At 40.4% G+C, this 27,005-nt stretch overlaps 2 pseudogenes; both read left to right on the forward strand.

The window, feature by feature from the left end:
• The window catches only part of LOC138824111 (leucine-rich repeat-containing protein 14B-like), a 57,975-nt pseudogene extending 41,701 nt beyond the window's left edge, over positions 1-16,274 (forward strand).
• Positions 16,275-17,114: 840 nt separating this feature from the next.
• LOC138824112 (tubulin beta-2 chain-like) overlaps positions 17,115-27,005 on the forward strand; it is a 37,544-nt pseudogene continuing 27,653 nt past the window's right edge.

The raw sequence follows: 27,005 nt of genomic DNA on the forward strand, positions 1-27,005 counted from the left end.
AAAGACAGCCTCTTCAACAAATGGTGCTGGGAAAACCAAATGTCCATATATATGACCTCTCTCACACCTTAAATTAAAATCAATTCAGAGTGGATCAAAAACCTCAATATAAGATTTAAAACTTTACTACAGGAAAGAGTAAACATTAGAATGTATTGACGTAGGCAGAAACTCCCTAAATATAACTCCAGGAACTTAGAAAATAGAAAAGAGACTTGGCAAATAGGATTGTATCAAGCTAAAAAGCTTCTGCACAGCAAAGGACATGGTTATTAACCTAAAAATACAACCTGTAGAAGACCTCTAGCCAAAAAAGAAATGCAAATCAAAACAGAATCAAGATTCCATCTCATTCTAGACATAATGGCCATCATCAAGAATACAAACAGCAACAAATGCTGACAAGAATGGAGTAGGAGGGGAGAAGGAACCTTAATTGGTGGAAATATAAATTAGTACAACTTTGAACAACAGTTTAACAAAAAGAATACTAAGGAGCTCAAATATGAGTGAGAGGGATGGGAAATAAGGAGAAGTGAGTAGAAAAATAGAGGGATGAATGGTGGGCAAATATAGTCATAATATTCAATTTGCACATGTGGAAATGGAACTCAGACATATTAGAAAATAGGCAAGGAAATGGATATGTGGAGGGGAGAATGATGGAAGCATTAACTGATCAAAATGCACTGTACATGTAAAGGGACACATTTAGTTGAAACTCCTACAACTATCTAAAAATAATTAAAAAGGGAAGAAACCATGCCAAACGACACAGGAGATATTGGGTTAGAAAGATATACTAGTTCTATCCAAAATGTATCAAAATTTTTGACTGGGTGACCACAGCTTGTTCCTCTTCCAGGATCTTGAAGGGCTCCCAAGAGGTTAAGCTTAAACTTCATTAGCTTCATACAAACCTATCTCTGCAGATTTTACTTGACCCTCAAAATTATCTCTTAGCTTAGTGTTTTCAGAAGCCTGGGCAGCTCTGGGAAAATGTTTAGTGAATTAATGAAAGTGGTCAAATTTTAATCAACACAATGAGCAGGAAGTCCATCAGAGGTGTGGTAAAAATAATGTACAGAGGGGATTTTTAATACACTAAATCAAGCAGTATTATAGTGTCAATGGTGTGTTAAGTCCTGTGGGTTCTAAAACAGAATTCCTGGCTTCCTCTTCTAAAATATCCTCTGATCTTTCCCATGACTCAGTTTCCTTGTCTGGAAAATAAAATAGTATATATAATTCTAGTGACTTTTCATGTGTTAACTATAGGTATTAGTTAACACAATCATTTTTGTGAGAAGTAAAATTATTAATACCTGTAAAGCTTAAAATTTCATGCCAAGTGTTGTAGTGTGTGTGTGTGTGTGTGTGTGTGTGTGTGTGTGTGTGTGCGGTAAAATTGGGCTTGTTCACATGCTTGCTTGGTTTTTACTCAAGACCTGTTGCAACAATGAGAAGTACAAAATGTCATGTCAAAACCAGCTTTACAATGTCGGTGGGAGGGGAGGGGGTATAATTGGGTGGGGGGAGGGGGGAGGCTGGGAAGGGAGATGAAGGGTAAACAAAGGAGGAGGCTGCAATGCTTGGTAAGAAATGTATGCATTATCCTGCCCATGTAATTGTAGCCCCTCTGTACAGTATCTTCTCAAATAAAATAAAATAATATTAAAAAAAAAAAGAATGGTGCTCTGCCACTTGAGCCATACCTTGCCTTCTAAGAGTTTCAATACAGAGTAAATATTTTAAAGGGTAACTATCTTTATTTTTCAAACAGAACATTCCTTCCTTTGCACAAATATTTTAAGGAAAACAAAAATAAACTATAATTCTTAAAATTAAAATGAAATTGATACTTGGAGTGAATTAAGTGATCCATAAACTAAAGATAAAAAACTTGATAAGAGCTGGTGTATGGACAAAGTGGTAGAATGCCACCCTGAGTTCAAACCTCAGTCAAACAAAAAAATGAGTTAATTTTACATTGAACACGGTGGCATATATATAATCCTAGCTATTCTGCAGGTGGAGATAGGGAAGATTGCATTTTTTAATTGTGAAAGTACCATATAGAGAGGTTACAATTACATGAGCAAGGTAATGTACATTTCTTATCAAGCATTGTTGCCTCCTTCTTTGTTCCCATCCCTTCCCCCATATGCGCCCCCCCACCAAAGTTGTAAAGTTCGTTTTTTGACATAACGTCTTGTACATCTCATTGTTGCAATGGATCCACCTGTATCCTTATTTAAACAATTTGTTTATTCCCTTCCCCTCCACAAATTATACCAACATCAACTACAGTGAAAACAGTGGTTATACTGTGGGGGAGGGACATACAAAGCAAGAAAGAAATCATCTTATAAATATGTTAGAAATAATCACAAGAAAGGGGCAGGAAAGTGGCTCAGTGGTAGATCACTTGCTTGCATGCATGAGGCCCTAGTTTCAATTCCCCAGCACCACATAAACAAAAAGAAAAAAGCCAGAAATGGTGCTGTGGTTCAAGTGATAGAGCGCTAACCTTGAGCTGAAGAGCTGAGGGACAGTACCAAGGCCCAGAGTTCAGGCCCCACAACCGGACCCCCCCCCTCAAAAAAAGAAAAAATCACAAGAAAGAAAAAAAACATGAGTCCTTATCTTAGGGTTCATTTTGCCTAACATCAACTTATCTGACCGTTTCTGCTTGTCTCAGACATATACTAGTTATTGCAAATAAGGGAAACCATGGGACCTATGTTTCTTTGGGCCTGACTTACTTCACTTAATATAATTTGTACCAATCTTTCCATTTCCTAACAAATGGGGCAATGCCTTTCTTTCTGATGGAAGCAGAGAATTTCATTGTGTATATATACCACATTTTCTTGATCCATTCATCTATGAAGGGGCATTTGGGTTGGTTCCATATCTTATCTATGGTAAATAATGCTGCAATAAACGTAGTCGTGCTGGTAGCTTTAGTGTGGCCTTGTTTGTGATCATTTGGGTAAACGCCCAAAAGTGGTATTGCTGGGTCATAGGGGAGCTCTATATGGAGTCTTCTGAGGAACCTCCATACTACTTTTCAAAGTAGCTGATATGGAATAATAAAATACCCCGAATAGCAAACACAATCCTTAACAGAAAAAATAGTGCTGGAGGAATATCAATACCAAATTTCAAACTTTACTACAAAGCCATAGTAATGATACCAGCTTGGTACTGGCACAAGAACAGACTTCAGGACTAATGGGATAGAATTGAGAACCCAGAAATGAACCCACAGACCTATAGCCATCTAATCTTCGATAAGGGAGCTAAAAAAAAATAGAATGGAAGAAAGACAGCCTCTTCAGTAAATGGTGCTGGCAAAATTCGTTAATCACTTGTAGAAAACTAAAGCTAGATCCTTATATATCACCCTGTACTAGACTCAACTCCAAATGGATCAAAGACCTGGGTGTCAAAGCAGACACCCTGAAAACATTACAAGATAAAATAGGAGAAACCCTAGGTCTCCTTGGCACAGGCAGAAATTTTTGTAAAAGAGATCCAGAAACACAGCAAATCAAGGAAAGGTTGGACAATTGGGAGTGCATGAAATTGCAGAATTTCTGCAAGACAAAGGTCATAGCTGGCAAGATCAATAGGAAGTCCACTGATTGGGAGAAGATCTTCACTAGCCATACAACGGACAAGTGTCTCATATCTACAATATACCTGGAACTCAATTAAATCCCCCAACAACAAATCCTCAAAGAAACAACTGCCCAATAAATAAGTGGGCTAAAGAATGAAAGAGAAATTTCTCTGAAGAGGAAAGAAGGATGGCCAATGAAGAAATAAATTCTCAACCTCCCTAGCCATAAAAGAAATACAAATCAAAACAACATTGAGATTCCACCTCACCCCAGTTAGATTGGCTATAATTAAGAACTCTATTAACAACAGATGCTGAATGGGATGTGGACAGAAGGGAACCTTACTGTATTGTTGGTCGGAGTATAAACTTGCTCAACCACTTTGGAAAGTAGTATTGAAGATTGCATTTTGAAGCCAGCTTGGGTAAAATGTGTTTCCAGATCAACCAACAAGCAGGGATAATGGTACACATTATAATTTGAGCTATGAAGGATGAGTATGTAGAGGATTATGATCCGAGGCTGGCCCCTGGCAACAACAGAAATGGATACCTAAACCTACATGCTCAACGTTATCTTTTGCAAAATGTGGAAGAGAAGCCCTTTAAGGCATATGTGTGTGTGTGTTCTATCTGAATGTCAAGGGTTGAAGTGTTGAAGTAGCATGGAAAATAAAAACATGGACCTCTTCTTGTTGAACTGAGGAGCATAACGTAAATTCTTTTTTTTTTTTTTTTTTTGTCGGTCGTGGGGCTTGAACTCTGGGCCTGGGCGTTGTCCCTTAGCTCTTCAGCTCAAGGCGAGCGCTCTACCACTTGAGCTACAGTGCCACTTCCTAACGTAAATTCTTCTATGAACTCAGGAATGCAGCTCGGCTGAATCCCAGCTTTGAGATATTGCAATAACAGACTTTCATCAATTTTTCCTGCTACTGGAAAAAAGATACTAAACGAAATATTAGTGCTTAAGTCTCAAACACTTCTCTTTCTCATCCACTTCAGAGTTTACATGATGGAGAATGATCAAGTTTTCCTGGGGGGACAGTGCTCACCAATATGGGGCAGGATTTATCAGGCATGTGCTCACTAATATCTGAGAAAGCAAGATTGGAATAAAGGGGATATTTGGGGGTTTTCTCTTGGGTGGTATTTTTTGTTTGGTTTTGTTTGGTTTTTGCTAATCCTGGGGCATGAACTCAGGACTAGGGTCCTGTACTTGAACATTTCTGCTCAAGGCTAGTACTTTACCACTTAAGCCACAGCCCTATTTCTGGCTTTCTTTGGTAGTTAATTGGAGATAAATTTCTCAGGAAGTTTTCTTCCTGGCCTTTCAACTGCAAGCCTCAGATCTCATCCTCAGCTAAGATAACATGTATGAGCCACCAGCAACCAGCTGGAATACTTGGATTTTCTTGCTTTTTTTTGATCCTGTGGGGCAAGCCAGACAAAATGTAACATTTTCTTTTACCAAATAAGAAAGAGAAACTTTTAAATCCAACTGTATGTGATCTGTTAGAATGAAGAGTTTTAAATTTTATAAAAACTTCATATTTTCATTGTGCTAATACACAGAATCTTCAAAATCCAGAAAATATTCATTCTGATTATTATTATTATTTTGTTGTCTCAAAAAGAAATTGAGGCATTCCTAAATGGTCGTGTTATTCTTTCCCATATTTTCTTTTAAAAGGTCTTTGATGTGCTTCTAAATGTTACTGGTTTCTGCAAGATAAAAGAAATTCCCTAGTACCACTTGAAATATAATGCTCTCCGTTAGAGTTTATGAGAAATTTCTACCTTCCACATAAATTATCACTTCAGTTAACTCTGTTAGTGTAAATTGTGTCTCTCTTAGGAGCCACAGATTTGCTAAACATTAGTCAAAGAAATAATAGAAGCCATTCTTATAGGAAATGATCAGTTAAAACAATACTTTTGTTTATGAGTATGTGTGTTGTGATTTGGAGTTTTTTCATAGAAGGAAGTCGTGGGGATGGAGCACAGGGTCTTGTGCACACTTCGCAAGAACACTACCACTGAGCTGCATCCCTAGCCCCTTGTGTGTGGTTTTGAAATCATGATGTCACAAGCCTGTAATAGAAATCAGTATAGCAATTCTGGGATTTGCCATGCATTTATGGAAACGCTGAGGAAAGATGAATTTTTAAAAGTTCCTGGATGTGGTTTTCATATCCTAACATTAGGGAAACATTGAGAAAGAACAAAAAATAGTAGGTTTCTTGAGTGCTGAGAACAACCATTATCATTTGGGTTTTTTTTTTTTGTTGTTCTTTTGTGCTAGTACTGGGGCTTGAGCTCAAGTCCCTTAGCCCTTTTCACACAAGGCTGGCTCTCTACCATGTGAGTCACAGCCACAATTCTAGTTTATTTTGTATATAATTGGAGATAAAAGTCCTGACTGGATTAGCTGCAAACTGTAATCCTCAGGTCACAGCCTCCTGAGTAGCTAGGATTACAAGCATGAGCCACTCATGTTGAGCTGTCATTTTGGTTTTTATCAGCCCATGAAACACATCTTTAATACTAATTTTCATGTTTTGACATTTTAAACTGTGGTGAATTATAAATAACCAAATTTCCAATATATAAGTGTTTAAGTTACATTGCTCATATTCATAGTGTTGTGCAACCATCACCAGTATTTAAATTTTTTATTGCTTCAAACAGAAACTGTAGAGCACATGGGCAGCAAAGATGGCGCTGGGAGGGAGTAGAGTGGGCAGAGCCCAATTGACCTTCTGATCAGTTCCTAACCAGTCCGTGAAGGCTTAGGTGCATGATAGGGTATGACCTTGACAGTGATTGGTTCCTCTTTCTCCTTTGCCTTTTTGTCTTTAAAAAGGGCTGCTCTCTGTTAATAAATGAGTTTTCTACCTGCTGGATTTGGCTCCCTCCTGTGTCTGATTGTCTCCCGGGCTGAGGGAGGCTGGGGAACGGGCGAGCGCCGCACTTACCTTTCCTCAGACCCCGTCCGTCTTTCGTGGGACGGACAAAGACCCGACAGAAACTGTATCATCATTAATCAATAAATTGTCACTCATCTCTTCCTCCCTCTAACTGTGGACAATCTCTAATCTGCTATCAGTTTCTGTTGTCTATTCTAGATATTTCTTATAAGTACAATCATACATGAGCTATGCTTTTGTGTCTGGTTTGAAATACTTAGTTTTATAATGTTTTTCAAGGTTGGTGCAGTCCATGTTACAGCATGGACAGAGTGTCATTTATTTCTTGTGGCACATTAATTTCCACACTATGAGATGCCATATTTTGTTTATTCATTCATCTATAAATGAACATTCGGAAGGTTTCTCTCCAGTATTTATAAATAAGGCTACAATGAACACTGGCATCCATGTAAGTTCTATTGTCCATTGTTTGTTTGTATCTTTACAAATAGAATTGTTGAGTCATATTGTAATTCTATGTTAGACTCTTTGAAGATTCACCAACTTGTTTTCTATGTGGTTGTAACATTCTACATTCTCATTACCTTAGCTGTGCCAAAAGAGTTCAACTCCTCCTCTTTTTTTCCTAGTCCTGGGGCTTGAACTCAGGGTCTGGGCACTCTTCCTGAGCTTCTTTTTCTCTACCACTTGAGCAACACCATCAGTTCCAGCTCTCTCAATTTATGTGGTACTGAGGAATTGAACCCAGGGCTTCATGCATGCTAGGCAAGCACTCTACAACCAAGCCACATTCCCAGACCATTTTCTGTATTCTTTTTAAGTCACAGTCATTGTAGAAGGCATGAAGCAGTATCTTCCTGTGATTTTGATGGCATTTTCCTAGCAACTTTGGGGTTGCTTAGTGGTTCTTTATCTCTCTGCTTTGAAGAAATGTTTGTTGAAGTTCCACAACTATTTTAAAGTGAATTTCCTTTTGTGTTACTTGATTGAGGAGTTCTTCATATATTCTCTGAGGTTAAAATCTATAATATATAGTTATTTTCTCACATTATTTAGGTTTTCTTTTAGCTTTCTTGGTAATGAAACTTGGTCTGTTTAAGAATAGTATCTATTTTTTTTCTTTGGATAAAAAGGGATACAAAAGTTCTTAAAATAATAATAACAGCCATAATTAAAAATGCCATGGGTTTTTCTCTCAGAGGTTCATTGTTCTTAGTGTATAATAGATTAATTAACCTCTTTTCTTGTGTGTGTAAATGAAAGCTGCTTTTAGTTAGGACCTCTAGAGTTTTTCAGAGGTTAAAAATGATAAAATTTGATAAAACTAAGTATTTATTTCACTTATAGAACAACTTTCTCTCCTCAACCTGAGTAATTATTTATACTATACTATTGGAGTTAGCTAATATTAATTAGAGGAAGGACTTTTTATCAAAGGAAGGGATTACATAAGTTGTGGGAATACATGATGTATTGAGGAATACTTACAGGCTTCTGATATATTTTAGAAAAAAATTAAATTTAAGAGAATCTTCATCAGGCTGGGAAGTTGGCTCAGGGGTAGAGTGCTTGCCTGGCATGCCTGAGGCCCTAGGTTCAATTCCTCAGCATCACATAAGCAAAAAGAAAAAAGCCAGAAGTGGCATTGTGGCTCAAGTAGTAGAACGCTAGCCTTGAGCTGAAGAGCTGAGGGACAGTGCCCAGGCCGAGTTCAGGCCCCACAACCAGACCCCCCCACACAAAAAAAGAGTATCTTCATCATAGAATCTACAGAAGTTAAATGAGTCGTGAACAAAGTTGAAGTTTGCCCAAACGCACAGAGTACAGAGATGAGACCAAAGTGGGTAAGTACTACCTGGATCTCCTTACTGTGAAATATCCTCCACATATTAATGGGATAAATGGAACTTTTCCCAAGCACACACAATTCATACCCTCAAGATAGAAGCGATTCCATTCAAGTATAGGCTTTGGAGGAATTTAACATTCAACAATAATTTTAAGAGATTCTTGATTATAGTAGACAAAAAGGATTATATTGACCTTTCAGTCTCAAAGCTTTATCCCTATTAGAAAATCTTCAAAAAATGATTTTGTGACTTTGGAGAAAATAATTAACTATAAAGCTTCATAAATTATATTAGAAAAATAAGTTCATAAAATGAAGAGTTGATGCGGAGTTATGAAAGACTTCATACTATTTTTCAAAGTCTCTTGGAATCAAAATCTCTTCTCAGTGTTTTGAGAAAGTAGAAATGTATCTAGTGTTAGAATCATGGATACCTAAAACATTGAGTCATCCCAAAATTCATTGTATCCCTGAAAAGTACGTAGTATCTTAATGGCACTCTCATGTGGAACCCAACTATTTGTCTTGGCATTTAAAACTGGGGAAGTGTTTTCTAGGGAATGAACCTTTAAAATATTCTTTTCTAAATAAAACAAAGGAAAAATCTTTCTTAAATAATTCTTTAAAAGGATTCATCAGCTGCAGAGATCTGACCTTATGGGTATCCGGGATGTGCAGGTACAGCAATGCTTTTGTGGAAGGGCTCTGGGAATATGGAACCACACTGAGCTCCTGGCTAGAATATGCTGCCAACTACAGGCAGAGCCCTGTGCAGTTAGGTGACCTATTGAAGTCCTCATTTATTTCTTTGTCATTGAAGGCAACTTTTTTTGGGGGGGGGGGTCCAGTAGTGGGGCCCTTCTGGGCCTGGGCACTGTCCCTCAGCTCTTCAGCTCAAGGCTAGCGCTCTACCACTTGAGCCACAGTGCCACTTTCGGCTTTTTTCCTTTTGCTTATGTGGTGCTGAGGAATCGAACTCAGGGCCTCAGGCATGTAAGGCAAGCGCTCTACCACCGAGCCACCTTCCCAGCCCATTGAAGGCAACTTTGAGATAGTGGTGCAGGCCCTGGAATCAGCAGGTATGGCTGCTCTGCAAATGCACTGCCACTCATTCAGGGAAGACAGCTTGAGCCCTGGGTAGCTTCTGCAGGTGTTAGGCCTAGCCAGGACAGGTTAGCTGTGCAAGCTGGAAGTGGCCCACAATGTGCGACTACATGCTGGCATGTGCAGCAGTTGTTAGCCCAGGTGGGATTCCCTCGTCTGACTTCACTCATCCTCCCCATTAAGGCCTTTGACACACCCTTCACTTCTGTCCCAACTTCTAAGCATGAAGACTGCCTCCTTGGCTCCATCTCCTGAGAGCTCAGTCACATGACTTACCTGATAGAGCTGAGTGTGGCCCTCTCCATGCTGACAGGGAAGATCCAGATTCTCCTAGGGTGAATCTCAGAGACTGAAAGGAGGAGGGATGGGTCAAGCACTCTGGTCATTGGCTTCACAGGCTGTAGGGGCACTGAGTGATAGGTAGAAGAACAGCTTATTCACAAAGCCCCAAGCTCAATGCTCTCTGGAGCTGCACATAAGAGAGCACAAAAGAGAAATAAAGAAGTTGGAGGACCAGGAGTGATCCAGAATATTGAGGGACCTCAGGGGACTGCTTCTAGTTAGAAAGAGACAATGTGTAAATAGGCATCAAAACCAGGCTTGCAATCCCAGCACTCAGAAGCCTGAGGAAGAAGGAAAGTGAGTTCAAGTCCAGCATGGATAACATGGGGAGACTGCCTCAAAAAACAAGGTCTGGAGGTGTAGCTCAAATATTAGAGTACCAGCCAGTGAGCAAAAGCATCAGATACTGAGTTTGAATGGTGTCTTGGTCTTCAAAATAAGAAAAGAAAGAGAGAAAGAGACAGAGAGAGAGAAAGAGAGAGAGAGAGAGAGAGAGAGAGAGAGAGAGAGAGAGAGAGAGAGGAAGGAAGGAAGGAAGGAAGAAAGAAAGAAAGAAAGAAAGAAAGAAAGAAAGAAAGAAAGAAAGAAAGAAAGAAAGAAAGAAAGAAAGAAAGAAAGAAAAGAAAAGAAAAGAAAGAAAAAAGAAAGAAAGAAAAATAAGGGCTAAAATGTGCCTTGATGCTACAGTGTTTGACTAGCACATGAAAAACCCTGGCTGTAATCCCTAGCATAGATAGGAGGAAGAGTGGGGGAAAGCAAGAAGAGCAGGACAGAGAGGGAAAGGGGAAGGGGGAAGGGAGAGGGAGAGGTCTCTGTGAAAAGAACATGCTAACTAATGGGTCTAGAATGTTGCTTTATAAGGCAAAGCTAACTATAGTGACTCCTGTAGCTGTCTATTGTGGTGCAAAAAAAGTTCCCAACACTGTATGACTGGCATTATCTCAGGTCAGGTATAGAAATCTGGCTCAGCTGGGTGACATGAGGTTGTTGTCAGCTGACTGTGGGACTGCAGTGTCACCCTGGCCTTTCTGAGCAGATATTAACCCAAGATCATTCATGGGAATTGGGGGAATGCCTGGCCTCCTCCATAAGCAGGATTATCATAAGGTCTTAGCTAATAGTTTCACCCATTTGCAGTTATGATATCAAGAGGGGCATGCACAGACAGTGAGGGACTCAGTCAGAGACAGGGCCCAGCTGCCCCTTTGCTGATGTTTGCTGCCAACACTATCTAAATCAGAATTAATGGATTGTGGATATGGTGCCTCTGTTGGGGATGTCTGGCTTTCCCTTCCTGGCTCTACAGTAATGGATTCTTCTATTGTTAGAGTAATGGCTCTTTTTTCTTACTAATACCTCATTTCCTCTGTAGCAAGCTCTCAGAGTGGATGTTCTCTCCAGGATCATGTACATAACTCCTTTCATATGAAAATGGTTGTTGATAAAATCTGCCATTTAGGTGAGATGAAGACAAAGGTTTCATTGGTTCAGGTTAATTCTGAACCACACAGCAAGCCCAGCAGCTGTAGACTGTCTGAAAGCAAGGGAGCCAGCCTGCATCCGAGTGAATCATATTTATGGACACAGACATTTGCATTTCATGTAGCATCATGTGTCACAAACTATTTTCATAGACTGCATGCAGTCAGGTAAGAACAAGACTTGCCTTGCAAGGTGTAGTCTTTGTTCTCTGTGACAGACAAGCAGATGGATTGCTCACATCCATTGTTGCTCACATGGAACTCCTCTGATTAGTGCTGATTATTCCATGCTCTACAGCCTGTTCAGGACATGATTGAGAATGCTGGACCTGGCCAATTGTGCTCTGAACCATGTGGACATGAACTTCTTGGCAGACTGTATCCATGCTGCCCAGCTGGATGTGTTGCACCTCAGTAGACACAATCTGCTTCATTTATATCCCTCTACTTTCCTCAAGCTCCGGCAACAAGTTGCCCAGATAGTGCGGGTGTGGACCCCAGTGGAGTGTGCTATTACCCATAGCTATGTGGTCATGATGATCCTGGGCCTGTGTTCCTGCCTCTATCTCTAGGAGCTCAAGTTCCTTGCTAACCTGCTGTCAGCCTGCACCCTCAAGCGCCTCTTCTCTGCACTGTGTAAACTCCCTGAACTTCATTACATGGAGTTCTTGGTGCCTAAGAAATACTACCTGGAGAGTACCAGGATGAGCTGGCCATGTCCACATATGATCAGTAGAAATATGCTTGATTGCAGAAGAGCTGCATGCCGTGCTACTATGGGCCAAGCAGGAAGACATCCCCACCTCCCACCACTTTTCTGGAGTTTTCACCCAATAGTTAATGAGACCAGCCATGAGCTTGGTGCTTTCTTGCTTCAAACTTTCAAAACTGCTTTAGAAAACTTTCCCAGGGGCTGGGAAGGTGGCTCAGTGGTAGAGCGCTTGCCTTGCATGCTCGAGGGCCTGGGTTTGATTCCTCAGCATCACATAAGCAAAAAGAAAACCCCGGAAGGGGCGCTGTGGCTTAAGTGGTAGAGTGCTAGCCTTGAGCTGAAGAGCTGAGGGACAGTGCCCAGGCCCAGAGTTCAGGCCCCACGACTGAACCCAAAAAAAAAAAAAAAAAAAGAAAACTTTCCCAGAACATTAAAACAAGGAGAATAGGCCCTTGAATTGTGCTAAGGAAATGTCTTGCATTTCAACCAGCCCTGTTGCCCAGAGATCAATTCCTATATCAGATCCTAAGGCTAAGATGTAAGCAACTGTAGTTTCAATGAAAAACCTTTGTTAGAGAAAGCTGTAGATACACATGACAGACAATGTAGGAAGAAAACATGCCTTCTAAATGTGACATCGGAAGCCCTGGGGTTCAATTCTTTTTCCTTTTTTGTGCCAGTCCTGGGGCTTGAACTCAGGGCCTTTGCACTGCCCCTGAACTTCTTTTACTCAAGGCTAGCACTGTACCACTTGAGCCACAGCACCACTTCTGGTGTTTTGTGCTTATGTGTTGCTGAGGAATCGAACCCATGAATTCATGCATGCTAGGGAAGCATTCTATCACTGAGCCATATTCCCAGCCTCCTGGGATTCAATTATGGGACTAGGTGAAGCTGTTACAGCAGAGGTCCAGGCATTGTGGTAGAGTGTTCAATTGGACCTAGGGCAGCATGTGCTGGAAGCAGTAACAGGGAAAAATCAGATCACTTGTCACAGAATACAAATAAAAGGTAATGGGTACATTTCTTATCAAGCATTGTTGCCTCCCACTTTGTTTCCTCTTACCATCCCTAATAAGAAATGTACTCATTACCTTGCTCATGTACTCATGTAATTGTAACTTCTCTGTAAGGTATTTTCACAAATGTTGTGTGTGTGTGTGTGTGTGTGTGTGTGTGTGTGTGTGTGTATAAATACAAATAAAAGAAGATCTCATAGAAAAACAAACAAGAGAAAAAGACTGAAAATGAAAAGTAAAATGGAAAGGGAACCCGACTTTTGGGCCTAGCAGAAACTCAGCAGATCTGGTAGGAATTGTTCTGCATGGTGTGGCAATATTTCCTGGAGAATGTTTGCAGGGAATAGAAGCAGGGCTGGTTTTTGGTTGTTACCAGTGGCTTTGTGCTTGTTTTGCTCTGCATCCAGCTCAGTGAAAGCCTGATTTGAGGGTATCTCATGACTAAGAGATGCTCCAGTATTTCTTAGTAAAATTCATATTCCATTTTCTGCTGAGCAGCTAGATTCATTTGACCACCAGCCTCTACCACTCCCAAGCCTCTTCCTTTGGTTCTACTAATCAGAGCCAGCCCTAGCTCTGGGAACAGGCATTAGAACTCTATTCTGTTACAGTAACATTCTTACCTGCCAGTGGCAGTCAACAGAGAGACCCAGTTCTCCTTTAGAGATGCCAGAGACCTTCTGCAGCTAGCTGAATCACAACTAGCTACCAACACTTTTCTGTTCAAGAGTTCCTATGACTCTAACAGAAGTCACATACTGGGGACTCTTTTCATTGCTCTCACTAAAACGCCACAGCACTGTATAACCTGATGTCCCCACATTCTGCTGCAGGAAAGGTAACAGGCTGGAATCTGTGCAATTTGGCTTGAAAAATTTGTTACAGTGAGTGAAAGATTGATTCCTGCCTAATTCCTCCAGCTCAAGCAAGACACCAGGTACAAGAAAACAAGCGTGGCCACATGCCTGTCAGCAGGCAGGTTCCAATCAGTGCCTGGCCAAGGATATAACACTTGGTCCCCAGGGGACAATAGCCCTTCATCCAGTGTAGAACATTCAACTTGTGGGCCTGGTCAAGGAAGTCTCCTTGTGGCCTAAGAGAGCATAAGCCACTTTTTATTTTCTGCTTCTTTGTGAAAACAAGCCCTATATAAGTCCATCCAAAATATAGTCCCTCAAACAACCTCCAAACCTGAAAGGTCTATGCACCTTGCTGGCAATAAACAGTCCCCACCTGTTGATCATTGAGTCTGGCCTATTCCTTTTCTGTTTTCCTCCATTTTCTTAACAGTGAGAATGCTGAAACAGGTATGTGGGTTCAGGAGACAATCATTCCCAGGTTGCCAATGGATGTTCATGGCTACTTCTAGATTTTAGGTCTGATCCTACTCTATTCTTACTTTGAGGTTACCTGAGATATCCTTAAAACAAATTCCCCTCATTAGTGTCTAAGACAACTTAATCACTGTTATTTCAATTCTTACAGGGTCTGAGAATGAGTCCATCAAAGCGGGCTTAGAGATTAAAGAAGTTTGTTAGGTGTTACAGAAGTTGTCCTGCCAGGGACACAGTGTAGACTTGGGAGCTAACACTATGACCCTAAACATGAACACAGCCTAGGCTATTGAAGGCAAAAAACACAAGCAGGTACAAGCTGCAAAGTTGTATTAATATGATAACATCAACTTTTTTTTTCAAACAAGGGACTTTTACAATGGCAAATTCCTGTTATTTCATTCCTCAGTTTCAAGCAAGAGATTATTGCATTCCTCAGTTCCCCATAAGAGGTTAATATTCTGACTCAGTGTCCTTGCTTGGTCTTGGGGTCTTTTATCTTAAGAGATCCTTACATTCCCCTTTCTTTTTGTAACTGAGTCAAATTCTTGACTCTTTTTCCTGACTCAGGAGGCTGTACTGGGCCTGAAGGGCCATCAGCTTGACAGTCCCAATTATTTTTTCTATAAGTGATATCAAAGACTTAACCACACAGGAACCAGTAATAACAAGTAGAAGAAATAGTATAATTGCTGGTGGCTAGAGATACTAGCCACCAGGCCAAAAGGCTTTGAACCCATACTAGATCTAGTTTAGCAGATGGATGCTGGTGGAGTCCTTCACACAGTTTACCTAGAACCTTTATGTTTTCTTCTCCAGCCGTGATTCATTTACACAGTATCAGCACTCTTCCCTTAGAAAAACATAGGTTCCCTCTTTGGAAGCTGTGAGAAGGTCTAGTGCCCTATGATTCTGCAAGGCCACCCCCGCTAGAGAGTTCAGTTGTCTTTGTATGCATGCCAGAGACACTGAAGAGGCATGAGTATCCTCATCTACCCTCTCCTCAAATTCTTGAGCAAGTTTTAAACTATGTCTTACAGCACCTCCAGCAAAAGCTGCTCCTCCAACAGAGGTAACCAGACTCACCCCTAACATTATAGGAATAAAATCTGTCCTCTTGGTTAAGAGGTGGGATAACAATCTCTGAAAATTTTCACTTTTGGTATAAAGATTTAATTGGGGAACTGCTGTTATCAAAATCCAAGAGGCCAAGGTTGGATTAATGTATGACCATAGGCTTCCATTGCACCAGAACATAGTAGGAGAAGGGGTGTGACATCAAGATACCTGAAGCAGTTTGTCATATTCCACAAGTTGAGTTGGTTGGTAAAATTAAATTGCTACAATCAGGGACATTACAATAGCAGAAGTAAGAAAACTGTCCCCTTGTCTCTTTGATTTTAAACTGCCAGTGGTAGTTAACATCATTTAGAGCACAGAAGCATAAATGAAAAATTATGATGAGATAAGTCTTAGCTTGAGAGGCTTTTCAGGGTCCTTATACACCATCCATTTGTCTCTTCTGGTAGCAGGGCCACCTTAAGTGGTGAAGCGTGGATCCAGGACCAGATCCCATTCACCTTGACAGTGGTTGGAGCTGTTAGGATAGCAGTATAAGGTCCTTTCCACTGAGGATAGTTAGTTTTTTTTTATGTCATATGACCCACACAGTGTCTCATGATCAGTAATTAGGGCAAACTACAGGGGCTGCCTGCAGGAGTGCCTGAAATTGGGAATGGAGTTCCTGTTGAACAGTCTGCAGTGCCTGTAAAGACTGGAGCAGTCATCTATGTCAACATTGCAGTTTTTAAGCGAGGACACAAGAAGGATGGTCTGCCAAACATCATTTCACAGGGCATAAACCCTTTGGAATAGACAATGCAATGGGAGCGCAAAAGGGCAAAGGGAAGGAGTCATTCAGTCATGGTAAATTTAAGAGAATCCCCTCTCACAACGAGTCTGCTCTAATTAGCTAAACCAGCATCTAGATTGAAATGGGCATATCCTTCCTCCCTACCATACAGATAAACATAAAGAATAGTTCCACATCAATTCACCCATCCTGACTCTATGTATATGAAAGCTAGTTTAATTTCATACCAACTTACTCATAAGCTTCATTTTTAAGACATATTCCTACCATTTGTTACATACTTAAACTTTCTGGGGTTTGTCTTCTTCCCCTTTTCACTGTGACAAACATTTTAAGACAATCCTTATTTTTATATCCTTTTTTTTTTAAATCCAGATGAGATTTTTTTTTCAATTCCTTTCTAAGGCTTTCTTTACTACACTCTTTCTTTCCCTGAGTTTCTTTGTGGCTTTTGGGCCCATTTTGCTTCTTTGGCTTGAGGAACCAGGTTATCAGAACTGCCTCAAGGCATCCCTTGGGTGGAGAATTTTGTTAAATTTTTAATTCTAATAGCAGGGGTGAGTTTCATTCCTCTTACTACCTCCATTGATAAAGATCTCTCCTTTATAGCTATTGTTGGAAGCGGCCTTTTACCACACCCAAACCAAGCAAGGCTTTGATTGTAGAGTGGATTTCTAGTTTCCTAATCCTTGAAGTGCCTGAGGCAAGCCAGTGATATCATCCTTGCCCTCAATATCTACTGTGGGAATAGAGAGAGTTACTGGATATCACTGAAATAATATACCACAGACTCAGTTTCAGCAGATCCAAAGCAGCTTTCCACTGGGAAGCAGTCAGAGGTGATGGAGTCAGGCAGGAGTCCAGTCCACTGTCACTATGGTCAACATGGTCAGGATGACAACATAGATTTCCTTCCAGATGACTATAAGGCCGTCCTTGAACTTTATCCAGAAGGGTGGGTAGAAGCAGCAGCAGGGTCCCACACCGACTCAAAAGGGTTATCACACATTTTTCTGGGCTGCAAATTTCTACTAAGACTGGTTAAGGATATGTGGCATAGGCTTGATAGGCGGGTGTCCAGCTGGTTTTTAAGGCAACATTTGAGGCAGTGGCCCAGGAAAATTGACCAGGGTGACAACTTTTATTAACTAGATAGTTCTTTTAATAAGGCTTGTAACCATTTCCAAAATGTGCAGTCTCCACACTTACACACTGTTAGCACTATGTCCCATGCCTCTTCCTTTTCAGGTAAGGAAAAAATTATTTCTGACCCCTTTTTGTGGCCATCAGTACTTTAATACAAGAACACATACACAAAGACATTAGAGAGGGATATGATACAATTCAAATAACATCTGGAGCTTGAAAATATTGTGCAAATGTGAATGTCTTAGAATCAGTAAATGAGAGTGGTTATATAAGATGTTAATAGTATGTTCATAGTAAAAAAGCAGTGAAGAAGTATGTGGGAACTCTCACTACTCTTTGCAACTCTTCTTTGAGTTTAAAATAATTTCAAAACAAGAAGGCTTTCAAGACAAGATATGGCTTAAGTATATCCATCCCATATATTTTGGTTTTGTTTTTGATAAATTGTTAAATCTTTGAAGAGGAAGCATTCACCCAAAGGGAGACAAAACATTCAAATCCAACTTTGACTCCCTAACCTGTGGCATATATCTCTGAATTTTTTATTTCCCTATAACTTCTCAAAGTACAAGATAGTTCTCAATTTGACACTTCGAGATTTGACTCATGGAGGTCGTTGGCACCAAAGGTGAGCAAGTAAGAAGCAACATTAGCCAGGCACCAGTGGTTCACACCTGTAAACCTAGCTACTGAGGAGGCTGATCTGAGGATCACGATTCAAAACCAACATGGGCAGGAAACTCCCTGCAATTCTTTTTTATATTGGCGTGGGGGTCGGGTGGTGGGGCCTGAACTCTGGGCCTGGGTGCTGTCCCTCATCTCTTCAGCTCAAGGCTAGCACTCTACCACTTGAGCCACAGCGCCATTTCTGGCTTTTTTTTCTGCTTATGTGGTGCTGAAGAATCGAACCCAGGGCCTCAAGCATGCAAGGAGAGCTCTCTACCACTTAGCCACCTTCCCAGCCCTCCCTGCGATTCTTATCTCCAAATAATCACCAGAAAACCAAATAGAGTTCTCGACCTCAGCTGAAGAGCACAAGGACAACGCCCAATCCCAAAGTTCAAGCCCTACTACCACCAAAAAAAAAAAAAGAGAGAAACAACATTAAAGCTGTTTGTTTTTTGGGCTTTGTGTATAAGCTACACATCCCTCAATTGTGAAATCATACAGTTTGGCTTTCCTTACCTTTTTCTCATAATATTCTGCATAATCTCCACTTATTTATGATGCATTAGGCTTTGCAGCAATAAATAAGCCCCATGATGAAAGTACCTCATTCTGTTCACAGCTTTGTACCCAGTATTCAGGACAACACTTGATATTCACTGAAAAGAAAAGAGACCATTATAATAAGAGATAATGCCTCGATAAAAGACATAAGGTCTGGGGATATCAACTTCCCACCCCCGCCTCTACCTCGAGAGCCCTCAAACAAGCCCAGATGAGCTGGTTTCTAAGATGATGTCCAGGTCCAATAGGCACTTTGGGCAGGTGACGTCTCTCCTGGGGACAGAGCAGCCAAAGCTTTTGCAAAACTATTGCTGGAAACTTATTTTGGAACTCTTGTGACAAAAGAACACTGAGAATTGCTTTGATGTGCTGATGTTTTCATCATTTTCTTGGTACTTCAAAGACATAATAGTCGAGAAGCCAGCAGCAACAGCTAGCTCTGCTCAAAGCTTCAGGGTAATCCGTTTGTATGACTCTTCTAGCTCCACTAGGATTAAGGTGCACTCCCATCCATAGATGGTGAATTTGCCAACACAATGCTACAAATGACCAGACTTCATTTCTTTAGACAGCCTAAGTAGTTTGTGTGTAAGTAATAGGTAGCTACCTCTTACTGTCCCCTCCAATGTCCCTGGGAACATCAGCTTTTGATGTTACATTGGTAATATAGGAATTGTCTACATGAACAAGGGTGGAGCCACAAAGAGGCACTCCAGCCCAGGAATGCTAGCTAGTAAATGGAGAGGCCTCATGGAGGGAAGACCATATTCCAAGCAATTTCCAATCTATGACTCTTTCTCTAAGCTCTTTTGGGAGGTCTTCTATTTCACTGTTGTCTTTTTCATTCATTCCATATTAGCTGCAGCTCTGAGTGCCCAGTCAAAATCCTGGCAGATGGGATTGGGCAGAAACCTGAGTTACTGCCCAAAGAGGTATTATGTCTCATTCTCCCTGGAGACAGAATGCATCTTCCAAGAAAGCTTGCTCAGCCTTTTGGAGAGGAGCACACATGAGCTGAATCCTGACAACAGGAGGAAGAAAACTTCAGAGGAGGTTTCAGGAGCCAGGGGGCAGAAAAGTCTTTTTTGTTTGTTTGTTTTATTATTAGTAAGTTTTATTGTGAAAACATTGTACAGAGGGGTTACAATTACATGAACAAGGTAATGAGTACATTTCTTATTAAGCATTGTTGCCTCCTTTTTTTCCCCTTACCATCCCTACCAGCCCAACACCCTCCCCCCCACCCCGCTGAAAAGTCTTTACGTTACAAGGGACAGTCACTTCCATAGGAAGTGTCTAAAGACTAGACGTACCCTGTGGACAGTGTCAGCTGGCAAAGGCAGACTCAACCATCAGTTGATTTCATTCAGGCATAACATCCCAGTACTTGTAATATTCAGTTGTTGAAACTCAGGGGTTTGAGGACAACACAGGACTTACATCCAAGTTCACTGTAGAAAAAGCAACTGAAATGTGCTCTTTCCTAAGGTTGTAAACAAGTAGCCTTATTCAAACACCAAACGATAAAACCAGATTACATTATGTGTTTTCATGCGTATTTGTGTACATGCACAACAGACCTGGGCCTGTACATGGTCCCTGAACTTTATTACTTAATGCTAGCGTGTTCTGTCACTTGAACCACAGCTCAACTTCTAGTAGTTAAGTGAAGGTAAGGTTCTCGTGGGCTTCACTCTTACTAAGCTGACTTTGACCCACAATCCTTAGATCTCAGACTCCTGAGTTGCTAGGAATACAGGCTTGAGCTATTGGAATCCAGGGGTTCTTTAAATGCCAGGAATGAGATGGATAGATGACTAGTTCCAAGGTAATGATGAGATTATGCATGTCTGGGTAGAAGGTGAGAAAAGGGAGAAAGGATATAAAAAGATTGGAGCTAGAACATGGCAGGGAGATGCCTCATGTGGTGAAGGCTTCGGTAGGGTCTAGTGGGATGAAATCACAGGCTTTGAGACTGTCAGTTTTGGCTGCCTCCATCTTGAAACCATGGACAGAATGGGTAAGCTTTCTATGGCTAGAAGCCCTTTGGGTGATGACACAAACCATAGGAGGTGTATGAAGATAAGAAGTCACCCAGGGGTGGCTCACATTTGTAATCCTAGCTACTTGGAAGGATGAGATCTGAGGATTGTGTTTCAAAGCCACCCTGGGCAGGAAAGTCCATAGCCTCTTATATTTAATTAACCAGCAAAAAATTGGAAGCAGAAGTGTGGCTAAAATGGGAGGCTGACAACCTTGAACAAAAACAGCTAAGGAAGAGCATGAGGCTTTCTGTTCAAACTCCAGTACTGGCACACAAAATAGAGCATAGATAGACAGACAGACAGATAGATAGATAGATAGATAGATAGATAGATAGATAGATAGATAGATAGATAGATAGATAGATAGATAGATGGATGGATGGATGGATGGATGGATGGATGGATAGATGGATGGATGGATAGATAGATAGATAGATAGATAGATAGATAGATAGATAGATAGATAGATAGATAGATAGATAGATAGATAGATAGATAGATAGATAGATAGATAGATAGATAGATAGATAGATAATGGACTAATGGACTAATGGACTTCAGGTACTGTAAGAAATATCCTATCTCAAGTTGGGAGACATGGACTGGAGATTGGGGTGGTCAGTCTTCAGTGTGCAACCATAAAGCTTCCCTATCTGATAGAAACCTGGTGGGAAGAAAAAGCCATGCCAGTGTGTCAGGGTGATGTCAGGGCCAGCTCTAAAGCAAGAAGGCTATCAGAATCTGTATTCTGCCTATGAAGAAGAGAACTCATTGCTCTAGAAAGTGAGGGAATTGATACCTAAATTACCCATCTTGAATAGAAATGGAAGTGGAGTTGTTTTTACGATAACTTAATATTCTGTCTAAGAGCTATTTCTGTACATACTACCTCCTAAATAAAAGCAGGTTTATTGACAAAAATACCAGTTACGTATGATTATACATTTCAATAAAACAATTGTAGTACTTAATACTTTAGGGAATATACTACAGTATTTGTTCTGAAAATGTTTATTCCCTATTTTTACCTGATACATAATGTACTATGTGCTACCACATGTTGTTCAGATGCATGTATAACATGGCATATTTTTTAAATCAGAGTAATTCTAGTGTGAGTTAGTGCAAAGTAGTCAATCAGAACATGTGGTCTATAGAACTGGCAGATGGCATGATCAGCTGCTAAACCAAAGCTAGCTGACATGGATATGGGCGAAGAGGGCTACAGAAGAATAAAGAGTATGCTCAAAATGTTGAGTACATAAGGATGGGGCAATAAATCTTTGAAGTCATAACATTACAAGAAACAGAAAGGATAGCCACCAATCGGAAAGCCATCTTCAAGGTCTACAATTCTCCCTATTTAACCCAAGACCAATCTCTGTAATGAGGAAGATGCCAAGATGGCTGACCTGGGCCGAATTGCCCTTTTCTCTGTGGTGTGTCTATAATATGTGCTCTTTGTTATTTTTCTCTTCTACCAAACCCTTCGATCATCTTTACATATGTTTTCTTCTTACCTGAATTCTCCTTATGCTGGATGCAAGGACCCAGGTTGGATAGCTGCCTTATAATTTGTGGTAACATGTAATGGATTCGATTAAGTATGTTTTATTCTGATTTAGGCTCAATGAATGGACACAATTCTATCTGTCTGTCTGATCTGTTCAAATACATCATTTATAGTGAACACAATAAAAATTCTGTCTTCAAGCCTTAAATATTTGTCATTACCTATCTGTCACCCTTGTATGTGAAGGTACACCTGAACCTCTTCTTCCTAAGTGTACTTTATACAAACATTTGGGACTACATAATTTCTTGAGCATGGTCTGGTTGGATGAAGACAGCTATTTGTGTTTAGACAGTATCTCAATATGTTGCTTAGGTGAGCCCTGAACTAGAGTTCAAGTGAGCTTCTGGCTTTAGGTTCCAGAATAGCTAGAACTATAGACATATGAGACAAGCAGAGATGGTCAGAAAAGATGATGCTAGGCGAAATGAACCCCAAGATAACTCTATTATTTTTAACACTTTGTTTTTGTTTTGCTTCCTGTGTCAAGAATACCTTTTCCTTTCAATAGGCATGTAGTATTTTAAGAATTGCTTTCCAGTTAGTTGAATACATGCAGTAATAATTTTATCACCTAGGTTATTTTTCCAGACCTTGCCTAGGACGGACATATGGTGCTGAGGCATGCTTGCCCAGAATATCTTCCTCTCTCTGTGACTTATTTTGAGGAATATTCAGATGTATTTAGCTGGGTCAAAGATGAGGCATATTTCATTACTTAATGTACTTTGTCAAGCTGTCCACAAAACATTTAATTAATTTGCTCTCCCAACAATAGATTCTAATTTCTTGCTTTCTCTGCAAATCTCACAGTATTTAAAAAAAGAAAAAAGAAAAAATTTCTGCCAGGTGCTGGTGGCCCACGACTGTAATACTTGTTACTCAGGAGGCTGAAATCTGAGAATTGTGGTTCAAATCCAGCCCAGGCAGGAAAGTCTGTGAGACTCTTATCTCCAATTAACCACCAGAAAACTGGAAGTGGAAATTTGGCTCAATGTGGTAGGGCTCTAGTCTTGAGCAAAAAAGCCCAGGGACAGTGCCGGGACCCTAAGTTCAAACTCTATGATCAACAAAAACAATTCTAATAGACACAGAGAACTCTTCTGATATTTGCTAAAAGTATATTTCTTTGTCCCCTTGCTTATATGTTATACCTCAGAAAGTGAGACAACTGAGAATTAAGGAATTTAAAATTAAAAGAGAACTCCACCTCCTAGGATTTCTATCTTGCCCCATTAGCAACACTGCTCCACCAGAGCCTTGCGTTACAAGAGAGATAGTATATACAAAGAAACTTGCGTGAAATAAGGAAGGCAGAAGGAGGCTGTCCTCTGCTGCCCTACCAGCACCCCAGGCATTGATTCCTGGTGAGCAGAGACACATCAGTGTGGAAGATAGATGACTTCGAGTATTTTATTCTCTAGATAGAACTGGAGTATAGGGAAGTGGGCACTGAGCATGGAGCTAGTTAGCTGGCAGGCAGGAAAAGAGAATTTTCTTATTTCAAGGTCAGAAAAGACAAATGAAGTGTAGGTTCACAGCTGGAGTCATAGATCCAAGTGCCAGCATTGCTGCTTACCAAGGAACTCAGGCTCATATCCCTGAGCCTCAGTTTATTTAAAGAGTGTTGAGTACAGTGTACTGTATCATCCTTGGCATTTGGGTAAATTGTAAAGGGAAACATGCAGGTAGACAGAATCCAAGAGGCACATCAACTCAGTGAATGATTTTATTTCACAAATCAAGTGAGGCTTAAATTGAGGGCTTCCACATGTGTGCACCTCCTCTTCTAAGATCCCTAACAAGGGGCTAGGACAACTCTGTGTCTCTGTGGCCCTTTCGATCCCCTCTGTTTTTCCTTTCAGTGTCTTTTCCAAGACAAGCTCTAGTGCATTAAGCAGCCTTTAATGTAGGCAAAAGAAACACTGAGAGCTATTCCCAATGCTTAGACAAGAATCTCCCACTGGCATTACTGATGATCTTGTCTAATGTAAAATCTCACCTATCCCCTAGGGTCATTAAGGCCAGCGATGGACACAGCTAAGTCCATCACTTTGTTGCCTGTATTTTCCATGCCACATATTAGTGAGATACCCCTTCTATTGTTCAGCTATCTTGGGGAGGGCAGAGATAGCTATGCCAGCAACAAAGAAAGGTACTTTCTGCTTTATTAAGCTGGCACAGGGAGGAGCTTCTCTGTGGAACAAGTGGCCAAGGATGCCGCTTGCTTCTATGGCAACCCAACATGCAGCCAGCATTCAGGGTTAGCTCTGTCCACCACATTTAACAGAACTGAAAAACGTGGCAGAATTTCTGTTATTTCTGAAAGACCAGGTTACACTTTAATCACTGGTTGTAATAGCTAATCTGAGAGGGTGATCTATCCCACTGCCCAGGGGCCTTGAAAAATTAGCTCAACTTCAAGGGTTACCCACAATGATTTCCATGGTGTCAAGTGAGTACAACATCAGCAGAGTGGGAAACAAATAAAAATAGATGCATTTGGGGCTATTCCAGTTTCCCATCCAGGAAACATGAATTCAAACAATCTTGAAAATACATTCTTAAAATATGGCTGCAGAATTTTAGCTCAAAAACACGAAGGAGAGATGGGAATTCCATTGCTTATTTGTCAGGACTTTTGATTGGGGCTGGCAAAAGGTGAACTGTTTTGTAAGACGTTGGTTGGGGGTGAAGCCCCTGTCTCTGAGCAGGTTAGGAGAATGGCTTTACAGCCCAGAAGGATAGCAGAGGTTGGCAAAAATTTTTTCAGGGGACTGTAGTAAGGGCAGGGCTGGTCTACATCCCAGTTCAGCTGCAAATATGTCTGAAATCTGACCTGCTGCTTCCATTTTTAGTGTCTCAAAGCAATGCTTTACATTCTTCCTCGATAAATTGCCAATTTCTTCTGAAGCTCTCATATTCATTCTAATTGCCTATTATTCCCACCATAATATAAATAAGATAAATAAGCCATGTTTGCTGCAATTGCAATTTGTTGAAATTCTTATCTCTTTCTAAAAATTCCTGTATAGATTTGATGGCTAAATGGTTATCTAGAAATATCTGCACAGTATCAACTTTGATAATTCAGGATTTTTTCTCTTCCTTTTCACTTTTGTTTCCCCTGAAGATTGAACCAAAGCCTGTGCATGCTACGTAGGTGCTATAGTATTTGAGTTATGTCCACAACCCCTATTGTTTATACTTGGGGGTTATATAGTTTTGCTAATCTACTAGGGCTGGACTTGAACAAGAAATCTTCCTACTTTGGCCTCCAAAGAAGACAGTATTATACCTATATACCAGAACACATAGCAATTTTTATTATTGTTTTTTATTGTGAAAATACCACACAGAGGGATTACAATTACATGGGCAAGGAAATGAGTACATTTCTTATCAAGCATTGTTGCTCCTCCTTTGTTTCCCCTTCCCATACCTTCCCATTTCCTCCTCCCTCCCCCCCTCCCCGCTAAAGTGGCAAAGTTTCTTTTTTTTTGCCCCATGACTGACAAAAATAAAAAATAATGAAACACATAGAAAATTTTTCTAGCTAAAATCTCCACAGGATCTATTTGTATGTGAAAGAATTTTCCACAATTATTTGAAACTCATTAAAAAAAAGAGAATGTACCAAAAAAACGAAAAAATCACATAGTACATTAAAAGTGCAACAACAGGATGGGAAGGTGGCTCAGTAGTAGAGTACTTGCCTCTATTTATTGCAATCATGTGGCCCTGGTTCAATTCTTCAGCAACATCTAAACAGAAAAAGCCAGATGTGATGCTATGATTCAAGTAGTAGAACATTAGCCTTGAGCTGAACAGCTGAGGGACAGGCCCCAGTCCAGAGTTCAGGCCTCATGACCACCTGCCCCCTGCCAAAAATAAAAAATAAAAACAAGTAAATTTTTTGTATTTTCTTCCCACTACGATATATCCCGTTGTCACTGTATTTGATTTTGGTACTCTGGTATTTTATATACATTTATCTGAATAAGGAAAAGGAAGAGGAACAACAGAAAGGTGGGAAAAGATGACAGAGCAGCAATATACACAGAATAATATGTCGGAAATGATTGTACAACTTGGGGGGAAGGTGTAAGAGGGGAGGGAAATTATGAGAAAAATGAGGGAAGTGGTAACATGTTTGAGAAGAAATGCACATTCTACTTTACTTAGGTAAATGTAACCCCTCTGTACATCATCTTGAAAATAAAAAAAATGTGAGTAAACATATGAATGATTAAGTGCTTGCAGCTGCACTAGTTCAAAAGACAGTTACCTTAATGGAATGCCATATACATTAAATAATTGATGGTGATGTAATTAGCAAAGCAGATCTGTAGAAGGTGCATTTCTCCAATGTTTCAATTAGAGAAGATGGAAAAAGTTTCAAAGTAGATCACTGGACAACATCATTAATGTACTAAATTGCATGGAAATGCACATTTTAAAATATCTAAGTTGGCAATAGTAGATCTACTATGTGATCTTGTCCAGATTTATTGCAATCATTAAGAAAGCTGTAGGTCCACCAATGATGAATGGGTAAAAGAATAACACAATCCCTACGTATGTGTGTGTGTGTGTGTGTGTGTGTGAGTATACACATTTTTGGTTATGGGGCTTGTACTCTGGGCCTGGGCGCTGTCAGTTAGCTCTTCAGCTCAAGGCTAACACTGTACTTGAATCACAGTGGCAGTTCTGGTTTATCTTGTGGTTTATTGGAG

Source organism: Dipodomys merriami, unplaced genomic scaffold (genome assembly GCF_024711535.1).
Source record: "Dipodomys merriami isolate MVZ:Mamm:240054 unplaced genomic scaffold, mDipMer1.0.p SCAF_1257, whole genome shotgun sequence".
NCBI classification, from domain to species: domain Eukaryota; kingdom Metazoa; phylum Chordata; class Mammalia; order Rodentia; family Heteromyidae; genus Dipodomys; species Dipodomys merriami.